The sequence below is a fragment of the Thalia democratica genome, chromosome 3, assembly GCF_965202585.1.
Source record: "Thalia democratica chromosome 3, ktThaDemo2.hap1.1, whole genome shotgun sequence".
NCBI lineage: Eukaryota > Metazoa > Chordata > Thaliacea > Salpida > Salpidae > Thalia > Thalia democratica.
In genome coordinates, this window is record NC_139167.1 from 3,930,533 (window position 1) to 3,955,375 (window position 24,843).

The following is a 24,843-nucleotide window of genomic DNA, read 5'->3' on the forward strand; positions in this document are numbered from 1 at the left end:
AGTAAATTGTAAATAAGTACTATGTTTAAGAGTTATAGCTTGGTAAAGAAATATTTAAAATTTTTAATTTTTGTCCTTTTTTTTACCATTAAACATTAGAGACAAAATTTGAGTAGTTAGCTACCTTATTAAAAGATACAAATCTTACCATTAATAAAAAAAGTACTGTTTTTTTACTTGTTTTAGCTTTACAATCTCAAGAAGTTACTAAAATATTTTCAAATTAAAAAACTTCATAGTAAAAAATTTTAAATTTGGTTTAAATTTTAAGTTAAACCACGAAATACTATTTTAAAAATAATTATAAATCTAAAACAATTTAATAATAACAAAAAAACAGAAAGTGTTACAGGAAAGCTTTGCAAGCTTTAATATTAATACTTTAGTGCTAAAAATTATACAAATTCAGTAAAATTTATGATTAGAGTTTAAAATTATAGATGATCACTCAGAAAACGTAAAGTATACTGCTAACAATTCAAAATGTTTTTAAATTAAATAAGTTGTTAATAAGTTAAACAAAGAAATTAATTTAAGAAGGGTTCACGTATTAAAATAATTAAAATTAAAAGACATGTAGAAATTCTGACAATAACTGATTTTTTACGCGTACGGATTTTCGGACTTTGATTATGTAATTTTTAATATTATAATTGCAAGCCATACAAAAGTTGTAGTTAAGTTTACAAAATTAAAAGTATATATATGTAGAAAAACATGTTGTTCAAGTTTTAAATATTGAATAAAGGTTAATTAGTTTTTGAAATTCACAATAAAAAGAATATAACTTGTTAAATTGCTAGAAGTATACCATAGGAACTTGAAACAACAACTAAACACAGCTAATGAAAAAGCAAAATAAAAACAAAGAAAAAGAATCGTTATCAAAATTTCAAAATTTAAGCATTTAGTAGGTACTTTGTTAAGTAGACAGTACAAATTATTAAATCTATGCTACCAACTTAAATAGGCTAAATTTGGATTAATAACACCAACTTTAACAGTAGTTAGATTGCTTATTAATATTACTTAATTAATTACAATTAACTGTTTATTGAACCATAAAATAGGCGCTCAAAAAGTTCGGTCTAAGGACCTGGTGTACGAAAAAAACCTTTTAGTTATTTACTTGTACACCACGGTACCACACAACATATAATGTGGTTAGTTTACAATTACACTTTAAAGTAAATGATATCCTCGAAAAGTATACTCTGAAAAAACATTGTTATTAAAATCATAAAAAAACCTAAAAGATTTAAAATGCTCAAAACTTTATATAAATAATCTTAATAAAAAAAAAGTTTGGACCAGGGGCTTTAAAACTAATTTTCATAATAACACCCCCTTTTTAATTCAATATTCTAATTTTTTCATAATATTAGCATTTTTCTCATAATAAAACTTGTATACTAATTAATAAATAATTAAAAAATCAAAAAAGTTTAGTCTTCAAAGATAATTTATATAGTCCTTTGCAAAGTTTTGTATTTTCGAAAACAAGTTATAGAATTTTATATAAGTGCATAAATGTAATAAAATAAAAAATAAAACATATCCTCGAAAAGTATACTCTGATAAAATATTGTTTTGAAAGTCGTAAAATAACCTAAAAGGTTTAAAATGCTCATAGCTTTATATTTATTTTCTATACTTAAAAAAAACACAATTAAGTTTAGACCAGGGTCTCTAAAATCCATTTTCATAATAACGCCCCCTTTTCAAAATGTTATAACAAAAAAGTAACAAGCCTCTAAACATGTAAAAAATAAAGTTATTAAAAAACTAAAGATGAAAAAAAATGAGACCTTTTGGTTAAATCTTAAAGTAGTAAACGCATATTTTTTCGATGAGAAAAATTTTAAAGAAACTTGCTTTTTATTAATTATACATACCTGTCATTTACGACTTTTATAAATAGTTACTTGAAAATTGTTATTTAAAAGCATTATAAGTAGAAAGTTTTGATAAAAACGAAATTGTTAGTGATTTAAATAAGATTGTTTTTTCATAAACCGAAGCTTGAACACTTAGTACCGAATCAAGCAAAAACAGTAAATTTTTAAAAAAATTGGTTATAGTTTTTAGCGAAATATGTTTTGTTATACTTAAAAAAAGTCTTTTATCGTGTGTACAAAAAATTTAATAGATATAGAAATACAATTAGGCAGATAAATGTTTTAGTCTTTTAATAAAGTCTTAGGCTACTTGTTAAGGAATTTTGAATATAATATATAAATAAGTACAGTTGATTTGTATAAAAAGTTTTTTCTTTTAAAAAATGTTACCTTATATTAAGTGAATCTAAAAAAAATGTTTTATAGTGCCTATTCTTAGTCGTATTATGTTTAAAAGCTTAATACAAACTATAAAATTTTTAGTTGTATGTACCTAGCGCATTCAAAAATATTTTGCTTGTACAAACATGAGTATTTGCTCAAATATCTTAATGTACAAACAATTCCTAAATACTTTGAAAACGTTCAATGAACAATTTAAGAATATATCTTTAATATATATGTATACTGCTTTAAAGTATGTTTATGATTTATAACATAGCATGAATAGAATATTTCTACAACCTGTTTCATTATTTTGAAAAAGTTTAATAGCACTTAGTAAGTGTGCTGAATGTTACAAAAGAAATTATATTTAAAGCTAGAGAAAATGCTTTTTCTCTTGTTGAAAAAAGAAAAAAATTAAAACTATATTACAACTGAGAACATTATTAATAGTTTATTTAAACCATTCTAATGTGTACAAAAAGTAATGTGCTATTATATTTTGATACTTGTTTTTGTAAACTTAAAATGCTTAATTGTTATGTATATTTAATAAAAGTAGAGTTAATCAAAGTTTCACATAAGAACTAAAAATATAAACATTGATTTAGTGTATTTTTTATTTTGAAACTTTTTTGTAAGTACTAATAAAGAAATTGTTTACAACTATTTGTGGGAACGGGTCTAAATTGCGCGAAGACAAAATTGCACGAGGTTACTAAATTGCTTGTGGGGACTAAATTGCACGAGAACAAAATTTCACAAGTGTACAAAATTGCACGAAGATACTTTTGCACGAAGTCTAGTTTGCACGCAGGCACAAAATTGCACGAGGGGACAAAATTGCACGAAGAATAATTTGCACGGAAGCTCAATTTTGCACGAGTTACAATTTTGCACGGAAGGTCAATTTTGCACGACAGACAGTTTTGCACCGAGGGTCAATTTTGCACAAATAGTAATAACTTAAAATAACTAAAAAAAAATATATATAAACCTTTATATTTTATAAAAAAAAAATAAGCATGTGTTAGTTTAGTTAATTTTAAGTTATTTAGGTTTATATTAGTTTTATTCATTTTTTAATTTATTTAGCTTTTTTTAAATTGAAACTAAATTATTGTGCTTAAAAACTTACAAAAAATTTAAAAAGTTTTTAATAAAAATAAAAATAAGTTTTAATAAAAATATCCCTTATTAAAGAATAAACATGTATTGATGTAAACTTAAATTAAATAAAAATTATATAAACTTTAATATAAAATAAAACAAGATTAAAAATAACATAAAAAAATTATATTTACATGGGTAGGTGTTAAAATTGCACGAGCGTACAAAATTGCACGAGGGGACAAAATTGCACGAAGATACTTTTGCACAGAAAAAAACGAGCATGCAAAACAGTGAATCAATTAAAAAAATTTAGAAAGGAGAAAATCCGTCTGATGAAATTTTTATTGTGCATTGTGTAAAAAATACTGTTACGGCTGTGTACTTCCATAAATTATACTTAAAATTGTTTTTTTTTTTTAAACCTTTTAAACATAATTTATCTATCATTATTTTCTACTTGTCTAAACTTTATCTTAGTTGCATTACTATTTGCACGCGTTTTGCTCTAAATATATCTTAAGTTTCTCCTGCTCTGTTTTTTCTCTTTATCTAACCCAGACTTGCGCAAAAGCACTTTTTTAGAAGAAAAAAGAGATACAAGCTTTTGACTAAAACAAGACAAACAAAATAATACAACAGCTTGAATAACTTAATTTCTATTTTTTACAAAAAAAACTATTCGTATAAACAAAACTCTTTTTGGTAGTAATATTTTAATAACGGTTAGAATCTAGTTTTATAATCTAGTTTTATTTATATTTTTATAAATGAATTTTTGATTGATTTATGTTTATTATTTAAATTGTTAATTTTGAATTTTTTAATTAGTAGTATTTCTTTTAAACTTTTTTAATTATTAAATTCATTTATTTTAACTTTTTTTAATAATTTTATTAACTTTTGTTTCGGACTTTTATTTTATGTATTTATTATTAAATTTATTAATTTTTATAATTCTTATTTATTTTTGATTTTTTCAAAATTTATTTACTATTTAGTTATTTGGTTTTTTAAATTCTGACTTCTTTATTATTTACTTTAATCTATTTAACATTTAATATTTATTTTTTTGTGAGAAATAACTTTTTTTAACTTAAAAATATCATTTTTTATTTTTCTATTTACTAAAATTTTTTTTTATTAACTTATTTTTATTTATTTAATATTTATTTACTTATTTTATTTTTAATTGTTTTTTTTTAATTTTTACTTAATATTTTTTACTTATTTTTTTTATTTTTTTAATATTAAATAGTTTTTTTTCGTATTTTTCTATTATTTAGTTATATATTTTTTTTATTTCTGTTTTTTTTAAATATATTGTATACATTTTTTCGTGCAAAAGAGTTTTCTCGTGCAATTTTGTCCCTTCGTGCAAAAATGTCTACGCGCAATTTTGACCCGTCCCTGGGTAAGAAACAAAACTCGTGTAAAATTGACCCTCCGTGCTAAATTGTTACTCGTGCAAAAATGACCCTTCGTGCATAAGTGTCTGCGTGCATCATTGTCTGCTCGTGCAAAAACGTACCCTCGTGCAAAAGTGTCTTCGTGCAAAAGTGAACTTTCGTGCAATTTTGTCTACGTGCAAGTTTATCTTCGTGCAATTTTGTGCTCTCGTGCAAATTAGTCTTCGTGCAAAAGTATCTTCGTGCAATTTTGTGTTTTCGTGCAATTTTGTACGCTCGCGCAATTTAGACAGCTACCCACTATTTGTCCCTAAGAAACAACACAGTCTATTTATTTTTCACAATCAATCGATTAGCTTTAACGACTAAAATTTATCTATTTAGAATTTTTCTATTATCACTTTTTGTTTTCTTAGTAATAGTACAACATAAACATTTTGTTAATACTAAGTTGTTTGCAACTTAATAACTTTAATTTAAACTAATAATTAAAATTGTATACTTAAATCAAAACAAGTAGATATTCGGTTTGAAAATTAGTCTTATTATCTTAAATGAGATACATCAGCATTTTATTTAAAATAAATTTATCATTATTAGACAAACAAGTTGAATGGTAGTTTTCAATTTTTATGTTCAAAAACAACCTTGCAATATTTAGCTTTTTTATACGCATAAAAACAATTAATGTTTTTTTATATTGTATACATAAAATATAACACTTAAAAAGGAAAGATAGGGTATAACATAAGATTTTTGAAGGAAGTTTTATTTAAAATAGGATGAAAAAATTAAAGTTAGTACACAAAAAATAGCAAAGCTTTGAAAAGTAGCAAACTAGAGTATACTAGCTAATTTTTATATTTAATCAATTAAAATATTGTAAATATTCAATTTTACACTTGCCTTAACAATAAAAAAACAGTAGAGTTTGTTATATTTTTGAAAGGGTTAAATCACAAGAAACTAATAATACCAATGTTAGTGTAAATTATGCCGTGTCAAATTTTTTGAGTTTATTAAACTTCATATTAAACTACCAGTTTACAACAACTTGTTCAAACGTTTCCTTATTTCAATTTAATTTAACTGACATCTACAATCTCATAAGCCATTTCTTCATCGCTATTCTCTGTGATGTTACTTCTCTTTGCATTTGTTTCAGACCTGATAAAAGATTTTCCTTCCAAAGTAAAAGGCTCTTTATCTTTAGGTTTCTTACGGTACTCCCGTTGCCTTCTTAAATGGCTGTAAAAATTTACATTTTTATAATTATCTTACGAAGTAAAATTTGGAAAATGTTTATATTTTATATATACCTATTTTTATCTAAGGCTAAATTTTTTTAGACTATCAAGTTTTGACTTTATTTTTAAATTAATTTTCATAAAAATTTTATGTGTTTATAACAAGTTTTATTACAAATAGAAACGAAATTAATTTTGTTAAAATAACAGATATGTCTAAAACACGTCTAAAATTTTATAGAGTGTTCAAATAGTTTTTATGATGTTACAATAACCCTCCGCAATAGTAGCATAGAATACAAACGATGACAATCACAATAATCGTAATTACTCCAACAATAACCAAAATGTGTGTATCGACTGCAACATTTTGTAAATTTCCTTCCGACAATGTTGTAGCAATGTTTTCTGAAATTATTAAAATGACGTCAATAACTTAATACAAAAAACTTCAAAAAATAAAAATCCTTCTAGTTATTTTGTTCCCAATTTAACCAAATTGTTGTAAAAGTTATAATTAATATCAAATTTTTAGACTTTACAATAGCCAAAGTTTTTTTTTTACTGCAGGGTCATTAAAATGGGCAATACCACCACTATAGAATTTTGGCAACCACGGGGCATTAACTTGTAAGGCGACAAAAAATAAAATAGTTAACTAAATAGTAAAGGGCGGCTATCTTGAAAATTGTAACTGTATTTTAAATGTCTTTCGTTTATGTAAATGAATTTGGTAAACCCTGGCCTTGGGCAAAACTAGCAAAACTAATTTCTAATTAGAATTATATTATATGCAAGTTTTATACAAGTTCTAACTAAATATTAAAATAAAAACTTTAAAATAAAACCTCACCTATATTGGATACAGTGGAAATGTTTTTGGTCGTTTGAGTCAATTTATGAATTTTTTGTTGACTTAGAGCTACAGATAAGCAAAAAGCTTGTAGCAAAATGATCACAAGCATTTTATTTAATTATTTCTAAGTTTTTGAAATTTTTTAAATGCGTTAACAATTATAAAAGATTATATTAAATTTTTTTATTTTAAATATATAAATAAAAGCTAACAATATAGTTACAACAATTAAGTTAAGAGTAAACTTAATTTTAAAACATTTGACTGTTTATTTTAGTAGACAGTCTAATAATAAATGATTATTAAAAGTTAGGTTGTTTAAAAAATTTTAATCATAAAAACGTTTTTAATTTGAACTACCTTAAAATATTTTCAATCAAAATAGTTACTAAAACATTTTTTTAAGTATATAGATAGATTGTTCACATTGTAAATTTTTTAACCAAAAAGTTAAATAAACAAAGCTTTTCGTCTGTTAAAATAAAACATAAATTAATTCAATTAAACAAAACACTTTTAAATTTTAAACAACACAATTAATTACTTCGTTTATTTAGTGATTTAAATATTTTATTTGATAAAAAAATAACAAAGTAAAAGCTTGAACTAAAAACTAAAAGAAAATCCAACTAAAAAATTAAAAGTAAAAAAACAACCAGGTTTTTTTTTCTAAATATGCAGATAAGTGCAAACGTTTACTCCAAAATCTAAAACTACAAACTTAAAAAAAAATCCTTAAAAATAAAATAAGGAAATTAAGAATTTACCAAAATTAAACATAATCAGTATAATTAAATACGTAAATGAAATACTTAATGACTATAAACAAAACACAATATACTTAATTGCGGAAATATTTGTTAATTATAAAATTAAAAAGAACAATTACCATTTATTTAAACATTTAGCTTATATATACTGAGTATTTCCCGTGCAATTTTGTAAAAATTGAAATAAAATTGAATCTATACTTTTAAAGTTTTTAAACTTTTACAATAGAACAGAAATCAGCTATGCGTAATGCAACCAGAAGTATAAAAACAAAAGTAATAGTTATTTACAGAAAAACTGCAGTAGAACCATATATTTTTGCAGTTTATTGTTTAAATTTATAATTAATAATTGTGAACACAGTGATGCAATGATTAGAACAAAAAAACAATACCAAAGTAATTAAAAATGATTTAATTTTGATTCTCCATTCTTTATCTGCTTCGGTTTCTTAAACTATCGTCTTTCCCTTTATCTTTACTCTTTTGTTTATAGTAAATTTCAATTCACACAAGCTTTTCAAATACTTATTCAGTTTAAAACACTTGGTTTTGTACTTTCATAGAGAAAAAACTTTCATAAAATGTCCTTCGAGCCGGAGTCGAACCAGCGACCTATGGATTTCTAACTTTCAGTTACAGTCCACCGCTCTACCAACTGAGCTATCTTAACCAATTTTTTTAGTTCAAACATTTAAAATCAACTTTATTTTTAAAATTACTACGCATATAAACTAGACAACGTTTTGTGAATCTGTCTTACAAAGATCTCAAACTTCGATTTGGACTTATCAACTAGTGCATCAAATTTAGTCGAATATCTTTTAAATATCAAAATAGAAACAAACTATGTAAAAGCTCTTTAGTCTTACACTTTTTTTTCTTTTTCATTTAAAATAAATGTTCTCATCTCTCTTATTACAAAGCTACTGCCAAATGCATTTAGTGACGTCACGAAGTAAATTTTGTGAAAAAGTGATTCTTGTCAGCGAATATATTCAGCCCGAGAACTTATAATTGCCATCGCAAAATTGCTGTATCATTATTATTTAAAAATCGTTACAACACGGTTATACAAAATTTATTCGAAAGTATTATATTATAGATTAACTGTATCCATAAACTCAGGATGTTGCTGGATCTGTTCAAAAATATTAATAATTAATATATTATTTTTATTGAAAATATTAATACTACTGCACAATGAAGCATATATGTACAATACTAATACAGTACCAAGGTTTCTATCAACATAATTTAATTGAATCTAGTATCTTGGTTGTATTCATTATTTGGCGTCGCGTGGTCTTTTTGTTAGGGGGTGCTGCAGATTGACATTATAAAATTAGAGATTATTGATATGTTATTATTATTGAAAATACTAATATTACTGCACAATGAAGTATATATGTACAAAAACTAATACAATATCACGGATTCTGTCAACACATTTTTTTAAATAAGCTATCTTGTTCTATACATTTTTAACAAACTAATGGTTTTTATTTTTTCATAGTCATTTAGTTTATATTGTGGTACTAAAAATTGTGCTTTGATAAGTACTTAAAAATTATGTGCACAAAAAAAAAATAATTTTTAAATTTTACTTAGTTAAACTTGATTTTTAAAAATGATATAATAAAATTGTTTTAACAACAATAGTAAGCTCATAGTTTTATGATATTTAACTGTTGTACTTTTAATAGTTTTTAACAACAAAAAAAAACAAAAAGTTTTAAATGAAATATTAAAAACATATTATTATCCGATTACTATGACGTCATACTACACTTGATAAACACATTAATTAGCATTTCATCAGTTCCGTAGATAGCTCAGTTGGTAGAGCGGTAGACTGTAACGAATATTAGAAATCCATAGGTCGCTGTTATATTCCGGCTCGAAGAACTTTTTTTGAAATTGAATTCACAACGTGTTAATGTAATTTACATCGAAAAGCACCTAACATTTTTTTGATAACTTAAAAATAGTTTGTCTTTAAAATATTTCAATTTAAATCTAACTTAAATATTTTTAGGTAGTGAATTAATAATAAAAAAATATTATGTGAATATTGTGAAATGTTTTAGTTTTTGAGGAAAAACTCAAGCAGGGAAATTTTGAGCAAGAGCAAATTGATCAAGATCAACTTAAACAGGGGCAACTCGAGCAGGAACAACTAAAACAGGAAAAACTCGAGCAGGAGCAACTAGAGCAGAAAATACTCGAGCTGGGGCAGCCTCGTTTTATAAGTTACTTGGTTGATATTTTTTTTTTAATATTAATTAGACAAGTCATAAAATTAAGTTAGTAAGTTTATAGTTGTGCAAATACAGAAACTTACATGGACATAAATAAAAATAAAAGTAGCTATAGTTTTAAGAAAGGGTGATAATTTACATGGGTATAAGATACGTTTTTAGATTTTATTTTTTAATATTATATATATTGATTAATCAAACACATATGTTCAATTTTTTTTTCTAAGAAATTTCCTCTTTCCTATATTACCTTTATGATTTAAATCTCAATGTTCCAAACTAGGCGGTTTGTTAATTTGACAATGTCAATTTGCAGCACCCCCTAACAAAAAAACCACTTAACGCCACTGTTGTGCTGTAATATTAGTAGTTGTAATATAATAATGCATTAATTAATGTTTATTAATATTTTTGATCAAGTACTTTTTGTATAACCGTGTTGTAACGGTTGTTAAATAATGTCGCCTGTGCCGGTAGATTGGATTTTCAAGATTGCAGCATTGGGATCTTGGGCTGAATATATTTGCTTACGTGTAACATTTTTTGACAAATTTTTCTTAGTGACGTCACTAAACGCATTTGGCGGTAGCTTTATTATATGAGAGAAGAGAATTTTTTTTAAACAGAATAGAATAAAATATATAGGAGACTAAAAACAATTTTTACAATGTTTGAATTATTTTTCGAACTTTGTAGCTTTGTTATTTAAGAGATAAAAAAAAATTGATAAAAGAGAAGAAAATGCATAATAGACTATTTTAAAAAGTTTAATTCATTTTCAAAATTTATTAAATATTTGAAAAGGTTTTCATTTTATTAATTAAATAAAATAAACAATAGTGTGATAGACTTCAAACATGTTTTTAGGAATCTAATTTGATTTTATTCTTACTTTAGAAAACTTCAAAATAAAAAGTCAGAAATAAGCAAAAAAAGAATAAAATGATTCAAAATTTTTTTTCTCTAAAGTTTGTTACCAATGTATTTTTATACAAAGTACATTTTAAACATACGCATGTATATAGTACCAAACGGAACAATCAAATTTTATATTAATTTTTTTTTTAATCTACATACTATATTTTATATGTAAAACTAAATAGTTGATTAAATTTACATACTGAAATTGAAACACTGAACACTGAATAAAAGTTTGTATGTTTTAACTTAAATTTGTATGTTTGTAGCTTTGAAGAAAAAAATGAAAACTCGAACTGGTAACCTCTTAATTCATGCTTTTAATCAATTTCTGTAGTAGTTTAGATATTAAAGTCTTTTCAAACCATAAACTAATTTGTTTTGTACTAAATACTTTTACTTTTGTCATAATTTCTCTGATTGTGATATTTTATTAAAAAAATAAATTCAATCACAAATTTATTTATAAAAAATTGACAAAAATCTAAAATGTAGTAAAACTAGTTTTTTAGTTAATTTTTTTTATAATACTTTCTAATTTTAACTTCAGCATTTGTTTATTTAATTTTTTGTATAACACAGCCAGCTTTAAACTATTCTTTTTGAATATTTTAGGTAGATTAAAATTGGGTAGTAAATATAAATAAAATTATACGTTTTGTTTAAATGTTTTTAAAATCAAAACAGAAATTAGTTTTCTATAAATAGTTTGAAAAAAAATTAGAGATATTTGAATATCCTAAGGATTTATTTATTTTTAAAGGGTTTTGTTTTCAACCACTTAATCAAAGTCTTCATTATAAGAAATAAAAATTTTACTAAATGTTTGCAAAAGTTTGAAATTTGTTTGTTTGCATTCAGTATCTGTTTGTGTGTTTTTTAGATAATTTTTTTTATTTAAAATAATACCAACATTAATATATGGAATTAAAATATATTGAATGAAAACAATACCATTATAAATATTTTCTTATGAACTTATGCTTTAAAATTTTTTCAAACATGATAGCTAACTTATAAAGAAACAAAAGTTCTATTATTAAAGCTATAGTTATATTAATTTCTTAAACATTAAACCCATTTCGATTAAAATTAATAAAGATTAAGTTTTAGTTTAAAAATTACAACTTTTTTTAACGACTGTGTACGAACTATATTATGTAAAGTTACTATAAATGTTGTCAATTTAGCTTTAAAAAATTAAAATGAGTACCAAAATTTTAACGACTATCGTGTTTAAACTCTACTAACTAAACAAACTTCAAATACTATGTAAGTATACTAACATAACACATTATAACTTAAAAACCAAAAATTAAAACATTAAATTTCATCAATATTAATTTAAACAACGGCCAAATGTTAATGTAAAAGTGTCAAAAGTTTAATTTTAATATTTCATATTATACACAACGTTTAAGACCACAGTAACAAATTTGGCTCTGAGTACATAGATGAAAACTACTGAGGCGTAACATTATAAATTAAAATAAACAAATGTTAGTAAATGTACTTAAAAAAGTTTTCTTCATGCATTTTAGAAATCTTTGTTAGGGTTAAATTAAAATCTGGAAACACCACAAAGAATTAAAACTAAAAAAGTGTAAAAATTCATTATCAAAAATTTAACAAGAAATATTTAAGTTTAGTTAAACTAGGGTCAAATAAAAAGAGTTTAAAAACGAATTTTCTTCAATATTTTCATTTGAAAATTTGTTTAACTTTTTTTAAATTTTATTACAAAAAAATTCCTTCGAGCCGGAGTTCAACCAGCGACCAATGTGTTTTTATTATTCATCTACAGTCCACTGCTATAAAAACTGAGCTATCGAAGGAAGTGAATGTTAAATAATTATAATAATAAATATTGCGTTTATAAAGTGTGACATGATGTCATAATCATAAAAATAACAAAACGTTTACATCTTTTTGTTGTTTGTGGTAGTAAAATATTAAAACTACAAAAGTCATCAAAATTACTAACTTGTTATTATTCTTAAAACAATTTTAGTAAACCAATTTGAAATAAAACAAGTCTAAGTAGTTTTTTAGCTTACTACTTAGTTTTTGGTATTTTGTAATTGCTTAAAAACTTAAAGATAAAGTTTATAAACACTGTTAAAAGAGTGATTTAAGTCAGTTTGAAACTGTTAAAAGCAGCTTAAATACTTTCTTAATAAAAAAGTCTATACCCAATAGATTCGTGCTTTCATATAGATTTATATAAAAGTATAAAACTAAATAAAAGATTTTCAACTTTTTAATAAATATTTAAGCTTCTCAACTAAATTTATAAAGCATTAACGAAATTATAAGTTTGTTTTCTAAAAATCATACACTAATATGTACGATTTTAATCAAGTCCAAATTTAAAAAAGTTTTATGTTACATTTTTTAATCTTTAACTTCATATGAATTATTTTATATCTAAAATTGAATGTTGGTGTAAACTTTAAATATAAAAAGTTGGTTTTGAGTTTTTTTATTTAAAACAAAATTACTAAAAAAAAATAATCAAATTAAAAAATTTAATTAAATTGACCACTTACAGGTATATAATTTACGTTACTCAAATATTTTTTATCTTTTAAAGTTCAAAAAAATTAAAACTCCTTAAGTTTATATAATACTAAAATAGGTATACTATCAAAATCCACCCGCGTTCAAAATCCACCCGATCAAAATCCACCCGCGTTCAAAATCCACCCGATCAAAATCCACCCGGTTCAAAATCCACCGGATCAAAATCTACCAGAGTCAAAATCCACCATATCAAAATCCTTCCGAGTCAAAATCTACCCGATCAAAACAACCCGAGTCAAAATCCACCCGATCAAAATCAACCCGGTTCAAAATCCATCCGATCAAAATCAACCCGATCAAAATCCACCCGAGTTAAAATCCACCCGATTAAAATCCACCCGGTTCAAAATCCACCCGATCAAAATCAACCCGACTCAAAATCCACCCGTTTCAAAATCCACCCGATCAAAATCCACCCGATCAAAATCCACCCGGTTCAATATCCACCCGATCGAAATCCACCCGATCATAATCCACCCGTTTTAAAATCCACCCGATCAAAATCCACCCGGTTCATAATCCACCCGATCAAAATCAACCCGACTCTAAATCCACCCGTTTCAAAATCCACCCGATCAAAATCCACCCGGTTTAAAATCCACCCGATCAAAATCAACCCGAGTCAAAATCCACCCAATCAAAATCCACCCGAGTCAAAATCCACCCGATCAAAATGCACCCGAGTCAAAATCCACCCGATCAAAATTCATCCGAGTTAAAATCAACCCGAGTCAAAATCCTACCGACACAAAATCAACCAAAGTCAAAATCCAACCGAATCGAAACAAGCACTTTGTTTATTAATTTCTTTTTAAATCAAGTATTATTTAAACAAATCTCACCACTCTAAAGTACCAATCTTAAACAAGTTTTATTTAAAAAACACTTATAAAATCTTGTATTTTTGTCCCTTATAAATTGACCTAAGAATATAAAAACTGTACTACAGTTTGAACTCATTTTGTGAGGTTTTTTGAGTTGTTATTTGGTATTTTGCTTATTATAAGGAATTTTTACAAAAATATTTTTGATTTTTTGATTACTGAATATAATTTTGAATAGCTACAGCCGGCAAGCAGCTTTTAAAGGAACTGATGTTTTTGATATAAGTATAACTATAAGAGCTAATAAAAGTTAAACAACGTCAGGATAAATAAATTAAAGTTTTATTATACAAATATGACTATGTTAAAACTTTTAGAAAACTAAAGGATGTGCCAGAAAAAATAATATTGTATTATCTCAATCACAATTACACGACAATCAATTATAATTTACTGTTTCTAGGTATAAAATTTAATAATTTAGAACTTTTAAGTAATTTTTAAACAAATACGTCACACTATATAATTTTTATAAAAACTGAGTATTACAAGTGAAAGTTACCATTTATACTACAAATTAATCCATTTAATTTAGGGGTCAGCAAACTGCGGCCCTCGAAGTGTAAATATGTAGCCCTCGAGCATGTAAATTTGGTCCGCTAAACAAAACAAAATTTAAATTGAAATTTTCAAAAAAATAAAAAGAAATTATAATAGTTTGTTCTTAAGTTCCTGAATATCATTTAAAAACAATTTATGATGATTAAGCCTTAGATGTGAAAAAAGACGGATAGTAAATCTAGAAGTTTTTCTTTAAAGCTTAGACTTTACTTTTCCTTTTAAACAACAAAAGTTTACATACTTGGATAAATTACTTATATAATATTGCAAAGTTTTTTTAATTGGCAATTTTACATGTTTTTAACTTTTAAAAACACGGTGACTGGGTTGAAGTTACTGTTGTACTTTTTTTGTTTCAAAAAGTTGCAACCCGAAAAACTTTAGATAGATTATTAAGGTATTTTAAGGTTTTAAAAGAAAAACTTACACTGTTTAAAATGAAAGTATTAATATTTGTTTATATTTTAACTAGTTTAACAAAATCACTAAAATTTTAAATACGTGATATGCTGTGCATTAAATAAAAAAAGATTTTTTTTAACTACTAAAAAGAAAATACAAATAAAATAATAGAAATTGATTATAAAAAGTGTACATAATGATCTACACCTGTTTTTTAAGCTTAGTTTTTTTCAGATTTCACTAAGAGTTGCTTGTAAATGACAACCTGAAATGGCTATCAACAAAATGCAAAAGACTGAAAGAAAGATAAAAAACAACACTTTATGAAACCGAACCAGAAGAGGAAATGGATATCAAATTTTATTAATTGTATTATTACATCACTGTGTTGTTGTGTACCGTGTTGTTTTTTGAAACACAAAACGTTTCATAGATTGCTTTCTTAATTATTAAACAGATAAGTGGTCATGAAAATTAAAAATTTGTTATTTAATTTAAATAACCTTGTAAATAATGATAGAAATAATAATATGACACAAGTTTTAAAAAAAAATAGTTTTCGACTTTAGAAAAAAATATACATTTTAAATATGCCAGGCCTGATCCCTATAAGTAGATAAACGTGGCTAAAACAGATTAAAAACAAAAATTGAATAAAACAATGGCTCGCGGAAAAAATTGAAACATGAAATTTGGCCCGAGATAAACAATTGTCTGCCGACTCTGATTAAATCCAACTGCATCTTCGTTACTTTTAATTACAAAAAAGTAAAAGGCAAACGTTTAAAATTCATTTAGTTTGTGTTTTTTTTAATATAATTTTTTTATGTGAAAGGTCTTAACAAGATATTTATCTATAAAAGTATTTTTTTTAGTCTTAGCTATAAAATTAATTAATTGTTAATTAAATGACAACTTTGGCGAAAGCCAGTAGAAATAGTTCAGAAAATCTTGTGCCGTGAGGCAAGCTCTGTTTTACATAAAGGTTTGATTATACCTATTCAATCATCAAACCACAAACACTTGTTAGACTCAGATCGGGTCTCAGTCTACCAAGTGCTTGTGGTCTGATGATCTAATTGGTATGATCATCACTTTATGTTAATTATTATTGTAAGTTTGTTGTCATACGAAGGACCCAGGCATCAAAACCTAGGCACTTATACTTTAATTAGTTTCTTTGTGAACTTTATTTGGAATAAAATAAGCTAAGCTTATTTAAAACTTAAAGTTTGATTTTGAAAAAAATAAAGTTGTTATTAATTAGACATGAAGTTTTTAAATGTATTTTTATACCATTTTTAGAAACTATAGTAAAAAAAAAAATTTTGTAAAATTTTTAGAACATACAAATACACACTCTTTTGTGTCATGTCGTGTTTATCTATTACTGAAATCTTCAAGATCTTAACGTTTTACATATATAAAAATTTAATAATTTTTTAAGCTGTTTTAATCTTTAGAAATTATGGTCATGTTAGTTAGACAATGCTTCTAAGCTTTTAATAAAGTTGTAATAACTTACCAAAGTTTTACACTACTTGATATTAATTTATTTGTTATAACAATAGTTGTCTTTACCGTTTAAATTGTTATAACCAATATAAAATTTTGTTTAATTTTAATATTGTTTCATTTTTAGTTAAATTACTTAAAATATCTTAAGTTTTAACAAATGGACTTTTTTTATATGAAGATTATATTTAAAAAAAATAGTGGTAAATAATAACATTTCCATTTCTATGAATTAAAAAATATCAATTAACAATATAGTATTGAACAGTAAATAATAATTTATCTTACTTAATTACAATTTCTATGCAACTTTATATTAATAAAAAAACATAAAACGTTTACAACTAATTAATTAAAAACATGCAGTTATAGCTTTTAACTTAAATTGTCGGAAATTAATTCAAGAAAACTTATCGCATGTAAATTAAAAGTTTTAGATTAGAAAATTTTAAATTTAAAATTTAAACGTTAACCAAAAGAGATTAAATTTTATAAAACCACTCAATTAATCATTTTCAAAACTGGCCTTAACGTATTAATAAAATTAATAATACGATTGTTTAAGTTGATACAGTCTGGTACAAAAATTCATAAAAATAACTTATACTTGAATTTAAACTCTCTTGTCTCAAATACATACTTTTTTTAATGAACATATGTAAAAATAGAACATTTTAATAATAAATTAAAAATGTTATAAGTTTTTTTTTCGTAATATTTGTTATAAATATTGTGTCATTTCTAAAAAACTCAACTTATTTGTTTACTACTACAATTCTAAAGTATATAATTTCCCTAGCTCAAGTCTAACTACTAACTTTTTTAGTTGCAATTTACAAGCTATTTGAGCAAACTCAATGAATTGTAGAGTCGATATTTGTTTTATGTAATGGACTTTAGAATTCATAGAAAAATGTTTAGCTTTTTAATCTGTACTATTAGTTAAAAACTAGCAAACTAAGTTGTTATCTAATTAAAAATAACTTATAACTTTAGTTACTTTAGACGAAACAACTTTTATTTTTTTTCAAAAATAGATGGTTTATAAAAAAAACATATAATAAAATTAAATTCAAATAACTTAAACACTTTGAAAAAAATATAATAGCAGCTAAAATTATTGTATAAATTAAAAAAAATAACTAAAAAATATTTGTAACAAAAATTAGATAGAAAACAATAAAATTGTTTTAAAACAGTTATTGATTTCTTACATATTCCTCATTTATATTTTTAGTAAATTAGTTTTCGTATTTTTATATTAAAATTTATGTTATGTTTTTAAAAATTACTAATAAAAGAAACGTCAATAAGTTGTTTACTAAACGACAAATAAAAGCGCTCAAAATATTTGGTCCTAAGTCCTCTTGCACGAACATACCTTAAAGTTATCGAGTCGCACACCAAAAATATCTTTTAACGTCTTTTCAACGTCGAAAACAATAATTTTTAAAATATAATTAATAGGTGATAGTTTTACCAAATTTAACAAAGAATTTTTATTTTATTATCACGTAGCATTTCATATAATTCTTTATCTAGATTTTATTTTTTATAAACACTGTTAGTTGAAATTTTTTATATAATAAAATATTGTATGTAATACTATTTTGAAATTTAAGTAAAGCACAAAACACAAAACATTTTACATCAAAAAAAAAAGCTCAAAAATTTTAGATTAATATTTTATTTTTCTTTTTGTAACTTTTTATTAACATTTTCATAAATTTACATTATTTGGTATTTAATTTTTGTAATTTTCTTTAGTTTAATAAGAGTTATTAAAGATTCTTCTAATTTATAAACTTCTATAGCTTTGATATTTTAATTTACTATGAGTTATCCTTAGTAAATATTTTTATTTAATTATGATTGACTTTGGGAAATTAAATAAGAAGGAAGTTTAAATGGATTAAAACTGAGCATAATTTTTATTTTATTTTTTTTTAACTTCTTTTTTTAAAAGTAACACAAACACTACTAACATTAATAAATTATAAACATTTTAAATACTTGTAAAGCTACTATGAATAATTTGTTTAATGCTGTTTAATTTATATTGTTTAACTTGTTTTTTTAATTATTTTATTAAATAAATTAAAATTTTATTCTTTATAAATACTTACTCTTTTTTATACCAATAAGTGTTTAAACATAAAACTTTATTCAATATTACAAAATTCTATTAGAAATTAGTTCTTATTTCGAAGAAAAATAAACTCGGGTTGATTTTGATTGGGTGGATTTTGAACCGGGTTGATTTTGATTGGGTTGATTTTGATCTGGGTGGATTTTGAACTGGGTTGATTTTGATCGGGTGGATTTCGATCGGGTGGATTTTGACTCGGGTGGATTTTGACTCGGGTTGATTTTGATCGGGTTGATTTTAATCGGGTGGATTTTGAGCCGGGTTGATCTTGATCGGGTGGATTTTGAACCGGGTTGATTTTGACTCGGGTGGATTTTGATCGGGTGGATTTTGAACCGGGTTGATTTTGAACGGGTGGATTTTGACTCGGGAAGGTTTTGACTCGGGTGGATTTTGATCGGGTGGATTTTGACCCGGGTGGATTTTGATCGGGTGGATTTTGAACCGGGTAGATTTTGATCGGGTGGATTTTGACCCGGGTGGATTTTGATCGGATGGATTTTGACTCGGGTGGATTTTGATCGGGTGGATTTTGATCGGGTGGATTTTGATCGGGTGGATTTTGATCGCGGGTGGATTTTGATTGCGGGTGGATTTTGAACGTGTCCCCTAAAATAAGTACTTTGTTTTTATTTGAATAAGTATATGTTTTAAATTCTATATATTTTTTAGCATAATTCGAACCATTATTTAGCAATAAAAGTCTTATGAACAAATAGACAAGTTTTTATTATTTCCATTTGGAAGCTAAGTTTTTCCTAGTATATAAAAATATAATTAAATTACAGCCGTGGATAAAGTAATAAAATGTTGTTTTTATATGCAGCTTAATTTATCTATAAAATTAAAAAAATTTTTTTTAGCACAATGGTTATTTAGTAAAAACACATTTAAGGTATTAAATTGATTTTTTTTTTTAAGTGATAAATTTTAAAAACTAATTTTAGCTGAAATATAAATCAACTAAGTTAAAATTAAGCCATTATGATCTATCATTTGAGTAAAAGCTTTAAAAAGATTTAATCTTTTATTTGAACTACAAAAGTTTAAATTAGAGTATATATATACCACAAAGACCACAAATCGAATTTTTTAACACACCCTAAATGTAGATTGATTAACCCCACTAAGTCTGATATAGGACGATATGTAAGGTCAAAATCGACCGTATTAACAAAGCTGTGCGTCTGAAATCCAAACTTATACAGTGTACAAACACAGACCACGTCTTAAGTTGGTATATTGGATTGGAGGAAGAGAAGTACAGCTTTTTTAAGTTCGATCTGGTCGATTATTATCTTTCTATTAATGAAGAGTTGGTGATTAAATCAATGAACTTTGCTAATAATTACATTAGCGTACCTGATGAGGACTTAAGCCTGATAAGAAATGCCTAAAAATCGTTACTCTGCGAACAAGGAGCTCTGTGGCGTAAAAAGGGAGTAAATACCACCAACTCACTTTTTGACGTAGCACAGGGATCTTACATGGGCGCAGAACTATGTGAACTTGTTGGTCTTTTGTTGTTAGACGGGTTGAAAGATATCTTTGGTTTAAATAGAGTTGGGTTATACAGAGACGATGGTCTAGCTATATTGCCTATTTCTTCTGGCTTTAAAGTTGAGAAGCTAAAAAACAAACTCATGCCTTCTTCAGATCTATGGGACTGAGAGTCACTGTGGAATCCCCACTAGTGATAACTGACTTCCTAGATGTGAAGCTCAACTTGAATAATATCTCTTTTATGCCTTACAAAAAACAAAACGCTAAAATTATGTATGTCAACAAACAATCAAGCCACCCTAAAAATGAAAACAAATTCCTAACATAATAAGTCAACGCCTAAACAAACGATCAAGCAAAGAAGAAAATTTTCTAAAGACTAAAGATGAATATGAAAAAATAATGAAAAAATGCGGATAAGATAAAAAACTTAAATTTGAAAAACCTGAGCAACAACCAAAAACAATCAAAAACATAAAAGAAAAAGAAATGTAACCTGGTACAACCCTCCTTTTAGCAATTCGGTAAAAACTAATATTGGAAGAAAATTTATAAATCTAGTCAAAAAACACTTCAATAAACAAAATCCGCTAACAAAAATTTTCAACAAACATAATATGCGAATAAGTTATTAGTGTACGCTAATTTGGAGAATATCATTAAGGCACACAAACAAAAATTTTAAATCAGGAATTCGAAGTCAATGTGGCTGCGCTGGTAACTGTAAATATAATTTGAAAGGGGGCAATTGCCGTTTAGAGAACATCGTTTACAAGGCCGCAGTTAACTCTGGCGTTGAGACGAGGTTCTATGTCGGCTTGTGCTCGACTCAGTTTAGATTCAGGTATGCCAATCATAAAAAATCTTTTAAAGGCGACATATATAAAAATGAAACTGAACTTTCGAAGTATGTTTGTGGCTTAAAGCGCAGCGACATTGACTTTGAAATATCCTGAGAAGTTATAAAAAGAGCACAGCCTATAGCGGACGGCAAAAGCCCAATACGTAGGCTGTGTCTCAAAGAAGCAACAACCGTTGTATATGCACTGAAAGACAAGAGATGCCTAAACAAAAAAAGCGAGTTTGTATCGTGTTGTAGACATATAAAAAAGTCGCTATTAAAGTTTAACAAGTTTTAATTTCATTTTAAAATAACACAAATTTGAATTTGTATCTTAATTATATCTTTAACTCTTTCAATTATCTGTCCTAATATATAGTTACTCACTGAAGTTTTATCAATTTTTGCCAGTTTATTGTTGATTGGTAAATTAATTTTATTCAAAAGCCATTTCGCATGATTTTTGATAGTTTCAAAATTACGTCATAATCTATTTATGCAAAATTTTTTTATTTTTCATTTGTGTATTTTGTTTTGTGCTTTATTTTAGACTTGTTTTGAAGCTGATTAGTGCATAGGCACGAAACTCGAGTCCTTTAAGTTATATGTTAAAATAAATCTTTATATATATACTAACCACTAAAATAAAACTACTAAATAATAACAAAAAAATAACAACAAAATAAATCCAAAAACAAGAACAAACAAAGCAAAAATAAGCTAACTTGTACAGAAGTTGTTTTTAAAATAGGCTAACTAAAATTATTCAATTTTATTTGAAACGTCAAAATGTGTTTTTTTGTGTGATTCTTTAAAAATCTTACTTTGTTCTTTATTTCGTTCTGAGGAGATGCATAAAGCAGTGAAACTAAGTAATCGATTTGAAAATTAGTTGTTTTTTATAATAAATATATATATATATATATATATGTGCTATTTATTTACGAAATAAAACAAAAATTGCATTTAAATGAAATAGAAAGGATAATTCTAATAGATAGTCAGATAATATTAACAGAAAAGCCGTAGAGCAATTATGACGTCATATTTGAATGAGCAGTTTATAAACGCAATAGTAAGCCTTCTCTCAGCACCTTCGATAGCTCAGTTGGTAGAGCGGTGGACTGTAGCAGAAAGTTAGAAATCCATAGGTCGCTGGTTCGAATCCGGCTCGAAGGACTTTTTTAAGTTATAGTTACCATAACTACAAAGTAAATTTAATTTTAGCTATTTTGAAAACAGTAGTGCTTTTAAAACTAAACTTAAACAATTCAGGCACATGTTTAAGTTTTTAGTATCCGTACAATAAAACTACCAGACAACTTAAATAATAAACTAAGCTGTTATAAATATAACTTAAAACATTCTTAAAACCTATGATTTTGTTTAAATTTAAAAGTGTTTTTTTTTTTAAAGACTAAACTGTTAAATTAAGTTATAGTTTACTAAAATCGAAACAAGAAGTTATCTGATTTGGAAGTTAGTCTTATTATCTTAAATGAGTTTAAGGTAATAAACTTAAATTTGAAAAACCTGAGCAACAACCAAAAATAATCAAAAAAATAAAAGAAAAAGAAATTTAATCTGGTACAACCCTCCTTTTAACAATTCGGTAAAAACTAATATTGGAAGAAAATTTATAGATCTAGTCAAAAAACACTTCAATAAACAAAATCCGCTAACAAAAATTTTCAACAAACATAATATGCCAATAAGTTATTCGTGTACGGCAATTGGGAGAATATCATTAAGGCACACAACCAAAAAACTTTAACGCAGGAATTCGAAGTCAATGTGGCTGCGCTGGTAACTGTAAATATAATTTGAAAGGGGGCAATTGCCGTTTAGAGAACATTGTTTACAAGGCCACAGTTAACTCTGGCGTTGAAACGAGGTTCTATGTCGGCTTGTGCTCGACTCAGTTTAGATTCAGGTATGCTAATCAGAAAAAATCTTTTAAAAGCGAAAAATATGAAATTGACACTGAACTTTCGAAGTATGTTTGTGGCTTAAAGCGCAACGGCATTGACTTTGAAATATCCTGGGAAGTTATAAAAAGAGCACAGCCTATAGCGGACGGCAATAGCCCAATACTTTGGCTGTGTCTCAAAGAAGCAACAGCCGTTGTATATGCACTTAAAAACAAGAGATGCCTAAATAAAAGAAGCGAGGATATATCGTCTTGTAGACATATACAAAAGTCGCTTTTAAAGTTTAACAAGTTTTAATTTCATCTTAAAATAACCTAAATTTAAATTTGTATCTTATTTTATTTTTATCTCTTTCAATTATTTGTCCTAAAATATAGTTACTCACTGAAGTTTTATGAATTTTTGCCAGTTCGTTGTCGATTGGTAAATTAATTTTATTCAAAAGCCGTTTCGCATGATTTTTGATAGTTTCAATATTACGTCATAATCTATTTATGCAAAATTTATTTGACTTTCATTTGTGTATTTTGTTTCGGGCTTTATTTTAAACTTGTTTTGAAGCTGATTAGTGCATAGGCACGAAACTCGAGTCCTTTGAGTTTTGTATCTTAAAATAAACCTTTATATATATATATATATATATATATATATATACTAACCACTAAAATAGAACCATTAAACAATAACAAAAAAATAACAACAAAATAAGTTTAAAAACAAGGACAAACAAAGCAAAAATAAATTAACTTGTACAGAAGTTGATTTTGAAATAGGCTAACTAAATTTATTCAATTTTAGTTAAAACGTCACAATGTATTTTTTGTGTGATTCTTTAAAAATCTTACTTTGTTCTTTATTTCATTCTGAGGAGATGCATGAAGCATCGAAACTAAGTAAACGATTTGAAAATTAGTTGTTTTTTTTTATTATAAATATATATATATATTTATAATAAAAAACTATTGAATCACTATTGTCACTATTGAATCGCCAATTTTGACGACTGACTACCTGGATGTGAAGCTCAACTTGCATGATCTCTCCTATATGCCTTATATAAAGCAAAACGCAAAAATTATGTATATAAATAAATATTCTAGCCACCCAAAAAATATTATAAACCAAATACCAAAAATAATTAATAATCGTTTAAATAAAAGATCAAGTAACGAAGAAAACTTTTTAAAGACAAAACAAGATTACGAACTAATAATGAAAAAATGCGGTTACAATGATAAACTCAATTTTGAAACAACGGAGCAAAAAAAACAAAACGACCAATAGAAGTAAAAGAAAGCGAAATATAATTTGGTATAATCCCTCATTCTGTACTTCAGTTAAAACAAACATCGGCAGAGAATTTATAAATCTAGTAAAAAAACATTTCAACAAAAATAACCCATTATCAAAGATATTTAAAAAACATAATATGCGAATCAGTTATTCATGTATGGCGAATTTGGAGAGATTAATAAGTCACATAATCAAAGGATTTTAAACAAAAGTAATTTAATCAAAAATCAGTGTAATTGCGCCGGTGGCTGCAAATACAATTTGAAGGGGGGCAATTGCCGGTCAGAGAACATGATTTACAAGGCAACAGTTAACTCTGACCTTGAAA

The 24,843-nt window shown here is 25.5% G+C and overlaps 2 non-coding genes across 2 annotated transcripts; one reads left to right on the forward strand and one right to left on the reverse strand.

Annotated features, from left to right (window-relative positions):
- Positions 1–8,259: 8,259 nt before the first annotated feature.
- Trnay-gua (transfer RNA tyrosine (anticodon GUA)) lies at positions 8,260–8,347 on the reverse strand. The gene is given in 2 exon segments: positions 8,260–8,297; positions 8,311–8,347. It is a non-coding gene; the product is annotated as a tRNA-Tyr (tRNA).
- Positions 8,348–22,384: 14,037 nt separating this feature from the next.
- Trnay-gua (transfer RNA tyrosine (anticodon GUA)) lies at positions 22,385–22,470 on the forward strand. Its single transcript is given in 2 exon segments — positions 22,385–22,421; positions 22,435–22,470. It is a non-coding gene; the product is annotated as a tRNA-Tyr (tRNA).
- Positions 22,471–24,843: the final 2,373 nt, after the last annotated feature.